Consider the following 8970-nt stretch of genomic DNA (forward strand, 5'->3'; position numbering starts at 1 on the left):
GCCATGCTGGGCGTGCTCTGCTCCTGGTGGGAAGTCCCAGCCATCGCACAATTCTGCTTGTTCTTTCACAAGGCGTTATGCCTGCTCAACTTCGAGATCGAGGAGTTAGAGGCAGCTCTTCACAGAGATGACTTGGTATTTATCAGTGATCTGATTGCCTGCCTGCTTCAAGGCTGCTATTAGCGAAGAGGTATCACGTCTCAGACATTCCACAGCTACTTGGAAGATATTGTTAACTAAGGTTGTGAGCTTGAAGAAGGAAAGCCCAATCCTCTGAGAGATCCCAGTTTTCAAACCTTCCTCTGCGTACATGAGTAGAGATCCTGCATCTCCTCTGTGATTACCCGCTTGTTGCAGATGATGTCTTTGATCTTCTCAAGGGTCTGGATGCAGACAGTCTCTGAGTTGAACCTCTAGGTGAAGACAATTCAGGTGCACTGTACTGGTACTTCTATGGGACACAAATGTACAAAGAAGACCTAGTACACGGAAGGTCCAATGGAGAACTCTCCTTGAGCAGGGAAAGTGAAAGGCAAAAAAAAAAAAAATGTCTCAAATGTTCCAGGAAAAACAGACAAAAGAAGATGAAGGCCTGCAAAATGAAAAAAAAAAAAAAAAAAAACTACAGGAGGAGATTATATCCAGTGAAAAGCAGGAAGAAAACTCCTTGACGTCTGACCTACACAAAAGAAATGGATCCGGAGGGGCAGGCCAAGGTACTTGGTGGATCCTGTGTCTAACAGAAGAATGGAGACAGGTTACTGAGAGCTTCCTGAGAGCCGACCTCTCTCCAAGAGCAGCAACTCTACAAGCTCCTTAGCAGGACTTCCTGCCTGAAATCTGCAACATGATTGCTCAGAAGGGAAAATGTCCACAGGGCACAAAGCCAGAGCTGCAACACAGGTTTATATCTGTCCACCTGCCCATCCAATTCATCAAGCTAGAGGATACTCCCATGCTCACCAAGATAGAAAAACAGAAGCACAGGGGGGAGGAGGAGGAACGACCGATCTTTCTTGCAGTGCAGAAGAAGGAGCAAGATCAGATGTTAAAGGAGGAGAGAATGCAGGAAAAGGAGGAAAAAGGTCAAGGCAGTGGAAGTCTGGGCTAAGAGGAGAAAGCTCAGGGAAGAATGAGCATGGCTATTGGCTAAAGGCAAGGAGCTACCCCCAGAACTTTCCCATTTGGATCTGAATTCTCCTATGAGGGAATGGAAGAAGACCAAGGACCTCTTTGAATTGGATGAGGATTTCACAGCCATGTAAAAGTTCTAGATGTGGCGAAGGCTCACAAGAATTCCTGGCCCTTCTTGGAAACTGTGGATGAATCTTATGCCCCCAACTATTACCAGATTATTAAGACCCCCATGGATATTTCAAGCATGGAGAAGAAATTAAATGGAGGTTCATATTGTACCAAGGAGGAATTTGTAAATGTCACGAAGACCATGTTCAAAAATTGCCGAAAATACAATGGTGACAGTAATGAATATACCAAGATGTCTGACAATTTAGAGCAGTGTTTCCATCGGGCCATGACAAAACACTTTCCTGGTGAAGATGGAGACACAGATGAAGAATTTTGGATCAAAGAGGATGAAAAATGCTAAAAAAGAAGGAGTCAGTCTGGTAGAAATAGTGGAAGCCATGTTTGGACTCTCTCAAGAAACACAGAAGTGTACAGCAGGAAACACCCACCAGTAAAGAATGGGGGAAAATCATTGCCCGCAGCACACTAAGCTGCCTCCTCAGGGGACAATCAGAGCAGCAGTTCCATACAACTCCCTCCAGAGGTCGGCACATCAAGTGGCCAAGGCTTTTCTTGCCCCCTGCATTGTGGTAGGGTGCCTAGCCACGCATCCCTTTTAAACCAGATGAAGCCAGCAGCACCAGGAACGTTTGGCTCTCTTCAAGGATCAAAACCCATCAACATACATGGCTCCTCTCGAATTCCAGAGGTGCCCCCAGAGGAGCCCTTGCAACACCCAACCTTTGCTATACAGTCTCCAGTTGGAATTAGTAACCATTGGGGATCCCTGCTCAGTGCTTCAGACCTTTCCAATATGGTGTCACATGTCCCATCCTTACAGCTTGGGCAGATGAATTGTCCCAGTCAAGTTGGAAACATGTATCCACCAGATCCATTCCAGGCAGGATTTATTCCTTCTAGGCATGGTGGGACTCCAGCCCGACCCCCAGACTTTCCTGAAAGGTCTGAAATTTCTCCTGGTCATATTTATCATTCATACAAGTATCTAAATCAAGGACACCCTGCTGTTTGGAATGGGAACCATGGTACTGTAAACCCTGGATGTTTGGGGCCAGTTGAGAAGTCCCACCTGGGTCCAGGACCCTCTCACCACCCTCATACCATTGGTCATGTGATGGATGGCCGAGTGATGAGACAACCTATCCCACCAAACCAGTGGACTAAACAGTCAAGCTTTCTACCTCATGGTGTTCCTTCCTCAGGGTATATGCAGCCACCCTGTAAGTCTGATGGACATGGTTTGCAGACACCTCCAACTCCAGCACCAAGTCCTGGATTCAGAGGGCCCTCCCAGGTGCCCCGGGGGGCACAAGTAGGGGAATCCATGATGGACAGCCCTGAAATGATTGCCATGAAGCAGCTCCCCTCCGGAGTCTTTCCCCCAGGTATGCCTTACCACCCCCCTCCAGCGCACTCCTCCCCAATAACTGGTCCCTCTCCAAAGGTAGCTCATTCGTCATCAGTACATGTGTCAGAGCCCGAGACTGCATTGGACAACCCTGGGAGTACACAGGAGATGACTGAAACACAAGAGCCTGAGGAAGACCCAGAGCCTTTGCCTGGACATGAAGAGAAAGCAGCAAGCATTTGTTCTTCAGAGGGGGTATACCTCAAACAACTACTTCACCCTGCACCTCCCTTGCAAGCCAGCGGTACCAGGCAAAGCTCACCACAAGAAAGGGAAACAGAGGACTTCCGACTCAATAGTGATGCTTCAGACTCTGCAGACACTTCTAACACATCAAAGAACAAGAACACCTGGCCTTTGGACAATAGCTACAGCAGCCCAGCTGTGCAAGGCTGTTTGAGAGACTTCTCCATAGTGGCAGAGATGGGGAATCTACCTGAAAATGAGGTCCTTGGTGAAGCATCTCCCTGTAGGTCAGAGGGGAAGGGCCTTGATGGTAGTGGTCCAGAAAAGCCAATCTGCCCCAGGGGTAAAACATTGCAAGAAGCCATGCTATGCATAGGACCGAATGCTACTACACCTCTTTGCACAGATCCCGGTTGGATGGCTGGCAAGGTGAACCAGTTTTCTCCCTTATACATGCCTGGCATAGAATACTCTAACTCAGCTACACAGTACCCTATGAGTCCAAGTTTGCAAGGCTTGGGCTCTATGATGGGAGGAAAGTCCTCAGGTTCACAGCTTCAGTCCTTTCCTCCCAGGGGGTTCCAGAATAATGGTCCCCACCCTGGACTCTTTCCTAGGTACCATCCTCAGCAAGGAATGAGATATACCTACCAGCCTTCTTCTCTGCCTTCCTACCACCCCTATCAGAGGACTCCTCATTATACATGTCCACAGGGCTTTTCTGATTGGCAGAGATCTCTCCCTTCCCAGAGAAGCCCAAGTGGACCCCCAGGGAGTCACCCTCCATGTTCCCTCTTCCCAGAGAAGAATGTCCTGTCTAGTCTGCAAGGTTGTGAGACACTAAATTCTGCCTTAACTCCTCCAACTCAAATGGATGCAGTGTCTGCTAAGGTTGTTCCTCCTGATGGACACAATTCTGGTCCAGAAGAAGAAAAGATGGATGATCTGTGGAGAGGCCAGAGAGTCCCCCAAAATTCTAGATCTCGACAACCATGATGCAGCTCCCAAGTGGCAGAACTCACTGTCAACCAGTGTCTACCTTTATGGAACTCCACCACCATCTCTGAGTTCAGGAATGACTTTTGGTTCATCTGCTTTCCCACCCCACAGTGTGATGCTGCAGACAGGGTCTCCATACACTCCTCAGTGATCAGCCAGTCATTTTCACCCCAGGGCATACCCATCCTCTGTGCCTGCCCATCCACATCCCCACCCAGTAGCCACCCAACCCAATGGCCTCTCTCCAGAGCGTTCCCTCAACTTCTGTCACAAAGAGGGCCTAGGTCACTTTCAGGCTTCGATGATGGAGCAGTCTGGCACTTGAAGCAGATTAAGAGGCACATTTCAAGAAGTACACAGACCAACGGGATTGCAAATGCATCCAGTCCAGTCACAGTCCTTATTCCAAAAGACCTGGGCGCCTGTGGAGTCACCAGAACAGTTGCTGACTCGTAAAATCCCAATACTTCCTCTGGATCAGAGCTAGTCTAGGGAGGACCTAAGCCCTAAGGAAGTGGACGGCTGCTTGTGGAGACCATAAGTCAGGCCTGGCAGATTTGGAGGAATGAATGCTGTACATCTCTGTCCTGTCTTCCGGTTCCACCTCTTCACTGTGAATCAAGCCTTCCTCAGAGCTGAACAGTATAAGCCTTAGGTGCATACTCTTTAGATAACTGGTTGGCCTGTAGCTGGGATCATCTGCACAGCTGACTAACTTACCCACAGCAATATACCTCGAGTTCTTGCTGGCTTCTACAAATCCCAAGACTCTTGTCCAGGGAAAATCAAAAGTGGACATGTAATGCTGGAGTGGTGCCTTTAAACTTTCATGAGCAGCTAATCTCAGGTATATATTTGGTGAAGGGACTACTTTAGTATTAATGTTTTTGGAGCTGGTCCAGTTTACAGAAGTTTCATGTTGCCAAATTAAAATTATTATTTTTTTTTGTGGTGACTGTATTGTATATATAGTGGGACAGTCAGGTGGGTACATGGAGGAGTTGGGAGTCCTTCCCCGATATGGTCAGCATACTGTACTGGAAGATTCTCTGTCTTTGTACAGTCAGGTCTCACTGAATGCCTGAGGAACGAGGAGAAGAGACCCTGAAGACTGCAGCTTATATATGTCACTTAACTTGTTTCCTCTGCAGCTGGCCTCGGAGACAACATGTCCTCCTCAGCATTCATTTCACAGTTGATTGGACGGTGCTGTCATGGGGCTTTACTGGGTGTTGCAGCCATAGGACAGGCTGCTCTCACTCTGGTGGCCTAAGTTCTGGACTTGGGAAAGCATGTCCCTTCCTGCTTTTCCACCAGCTCTACCAGATAGTTGTAAGCCAGGAATTTGGACTCTAGAGTGTTTTACTTATCAAAAGATAAAGTGGCTTCTTCATGGGCCTGTCAGGCCTGTGATCTAGAAGGCATCAAACAACACTTTCTAGCACAATCACATTTTGTGAAAGTGACTACTCAGGTTTCTTATGTATGTTAGTCCCAAGAAAGAAATTGCACAGGTTTGAAAAAAAAAAAAGGACAGAAGTTGGTACCAGGGAATGGGGCATTGCTGGGATAGGACTGACCATGCTTTCATTTGAAGAATGTAGATTTAGGGACTTTGGATTTGGAACACAGAGGAATGCTTTAAAAGTGGCTTAATGGGTCATCCTAGTAGGAATATGGAAGACTTTGTTGCTGGGAGTGATTTGAACTGTGTTGACCTGGCCCAAGAGATTTCAAAGGAGAAGAATTTCAGAATGTGGCAGAAAGACTGTTTTTGTCATATTTTGATGAAGAATGTGGCTAGTTTTTGTCCTAGACTGACAAGTCTGCCTGAGACTAAGGTGAAGTGCCTCAGATTAATTGCATTGACAAGGGAAGTTTCAGAAAAGCCCAGCAGAGACTTTGTTCTCTGGTTAAGTCTTAGAAAGATAAGTTTTAACAAGCATAGCAAGCTTAGAAAGGAAAAATATAAAATACATGGTTTGAGTATTAAAGGGGCACCAGGACGTGAAATGGAGCAAAATCCTATGTTAGGAGATAACAGATTAAGGAAGTGGGACCTTGGGGTCAGACTCTACCCATCTAAATTTAGATTCAGGCATGGTGATGCCACCTTTAATCCCAGGAGACAGGCATGTTGATCTATGCCTTTCAAGGTCAATCTACAGGGCAAGAACCAGGATAGCCTAGCTTAGGCAGTGAAGGATTTGGAAAACAAAGCCAGTGATAATGTAATAGTACAAGAGGGTCATGTTCTAGTTCCTGTAAGCAGCCGAACTGGGCACCTTCAGCCATGTGGCTCTGGATCTAGACTTAGGAATGGAAGGAACTACTGGGACATTTGATTCGGGTTAGCTGGAGCTAAGATATTAGCAATGATTAAGAAGAGACCAGCATCACTGAATTGAAATCTGGGAATCGTTTTCTTAGAGCACACAGAAGCTGTGTTTCAGAGACAGGCAAGGTTGTACTTCATGCAGCTTCTGGACTTGGTAATGTGGAAGAGTCACCCAGGTGGCACTGGTTTGGAAGGCATGAGGTGTCATGAAGAACAGCTGATGCTTGGCATTGTGAGAGATCATGGAACACCATTGGAGAAGGTGTAGCCTCAGCTGTAGTTGATGGCCCAGGACTGAGGGTGTCATGAAAAGGATTTGAGGCTTGGCACCATGAAGAGAGCCTATGAGAGGCTATTGGTGAAGCCTAGTTTGAGTGGAACACCCTTGTGTATTGGATTTGTCAGTACCATGGGATGATCACCAAGAACAGCAGCTGTAGTGGAGTGGATCAACCTGAACTTAGAGTGCTACAGAGGTCAGAGGTGGATAAGTGATGCCAGCCCTTAGGAGGAGCCCAAAAGTTCAAGTGGAATCCCAGACACTGAAACAAGAAGCTGTATCATTGAAATTACCTTGGAGACTCAAAGACGTTAAAAATGCCAGAGCCATGGTATACATGATAAGGAAAGCTCCTAAGAGGGAGTTGAACAGCCGAGGATAATGCAGTTTGTTGCAGTCAACAAAGATGAAAAAGGAGTGGAGATCTGAGGTCTGTTAACCTTATAAATGTCCACATCTATATGTTTCACATAAGACCTTTCAACTTCAAGGTCAATATGAACTATTATGTTTAAATCGGCTTGAGTAAGGCCAGCATTTCCAGTCCTTGTGCATGAGCTCTTTGTGGTTTTTTTTTTCATGGAGCTGGCCCTAAGAAATGTCTAGCATACAGTTTTCAGCTGTTGTCCTGGTTGTTCTGTCATGGGGTGTGCATTTAATAAACCTTCCGTGTTTAACTGAATTCAGTGTTTCTTTGGATTGTTTGTTGACCCTTGGACATAAACACTTCCATTCAGCAGCACATAGGACACTGAGCCAAGGTCAAGAATGGTGATATCTTGCCATAAATTATGTGAGAAGGGGGAAGGGTAATTTATCCCTTATGATAAGGATTAGGGGTGGCTTGGTGCTTTTTAGGTTTCTTTTGCCTTTTAAACTGCTTCAAGACCCCATTTCTGATGTCCTAGGAATCATCGTGTTCCCATGATGATGCACTCAGACATGCCTGGAAACTACCAGGACACTTGTCAGAGAGCTTGATTTCTAAAAGAAAGGGATTATGGTTAATCTATGCTGCAGGATATTTGGTCACATTGTAAACCTCAAGATTGTGTTAATTCCTGAAAAAGAAAACGAAAAAAGAAAAACACCTTTTTATGGTGTAGCTCAGTCCTAGCACAGACCTGTAATCCAAGAGCTTTCTGTTCAGTGTACATTTTTGTCCTGTGGTTCATCCCTATCACTCACATATATTGCAAAGCAAATTAAAGTCAACACCATGTCCAGAAGTAGAGCAATTAACCAGTTGAAAGGGAATGAATATAATTAAACAAAAGGATGGCCTTTTTGGGGGAGGGGGGGTTGAGACAAGATGTCTCTGTATAGCACTGGCTGTCCTGGAACTCATTCTGTAGACCAGGCTGGCCTCGAACTCTGAAATCTGCCTGCCTCTGCCTCCCAAGTGCAGGGATTAAAGACATGAACCACCACTGTCTGGCCTGAGAAAGAAGGACTTTAACTTGATGGATATTTTAGACAGTATGGGGAGGGATAAAGACTGCTTTCCTACTGGGAGTTCATCAGGGTAGGAAGGTCAGCTAGGTGCTTTCACTGACTCTCTGAGCTGGCTACTGCCACTGAATCTTCACTGGTAAAATTAAATGCCTGGTTTACGTGTGTGTTTTAAAAATGTATTTATTAATCATTCCATTGGGTTACATCTCACATGATATGCCACTTCCTGGTTACCCTCCACTAACCCCTCAAAATACATCTGCACTCTCAGCCCCCACTGTGCCTGGATGAGGATTCTCCTTCAACCACCCTCCCTTTCTTGACCTACTGATTGAGAAACCCCCTACACTGGAACATCAAACCTCCATAGGACCAAGGGCCTTGCCTCCCATTGCTTTCAGTTAGGCCATTCTCTGCTACAATGTATCTGGAGTTATAGATCCCTGCTTATACACTCCTGGGTTGGTGGTCTAGTGTCTAGGAGTACTGGGTGGTCCGGCCAGCAGATTTTGTTTTTCAATAGGATTCCATTCCCCTCTTCACCTCCAGCTTTTCTGCAAGCTCCTGCAATGAGTTCCCTGAGCTCAGTGTAATAGTTGGCTCCAATGGTCAGTTGCTGGCCACACCTCCCAAAGAAACATCACTCCAAGTTCCTGTCTGCAAGCTCCTCTTGACCACAGGAACAGTGTCTGGTTTGGTGTCTGAAGACAGGATGGATCCCCAGGTAGGGAAGTCCCTGGACAGCCCTTCCTTCAGTCTCTGCTCCATTTCTTGTCCCTGTTCTTCCTTTTCTCAGGAACATTTCTTGGTTAAAATCTTTGAGATGGGTGGATGGCACAATTCCTTGACAGAGAGCATTGGCAGGGGTCGCCTTTGGGTTTGGGGGACATGGGGGAGGCATACCTATCTATTGGAGGTGGTCTCTACAGGTTCTATCTCCCTGATGTCTGAGAGCCTCAAGGGTCTATTCCCTGTTCCTCATCCTTCCACTCCCCATGTAATTTTTTTTTCAATTTCTTAACCTCCTGTTCCTCT

General features: G+C 46.3%; 1 pseudogene; it reads left to right on the plus strand.

The window, feature by feature from the left end:
• The first annotated feature begins 464 nt into the window (after positions 1 to 464).
• Positions 465 to 4349, plus strand: LOC147005094 (chromatin remodeling regulator CECR2 pseudogene; annotated as a pseudogene).
• The last annotated feature ends 4621 nt before the right edge of the window (positions 4350 to 8970 follow it).

Source organism: Mus caroli, unplaced genomic scaffold (genome assembly GCF_978045245.1).
Source record: "Mus caroli unplaced genomic scaffold, Mus_caroli_1 scaffold_4, whole genome shotgun sequence".
Taxonomy (NCBI): domain Eukaryota; kingdom Metazoa; phylum Chordata; class Mammalia; order Rodentia; family Muridae; genus Mus; species Mus caroli.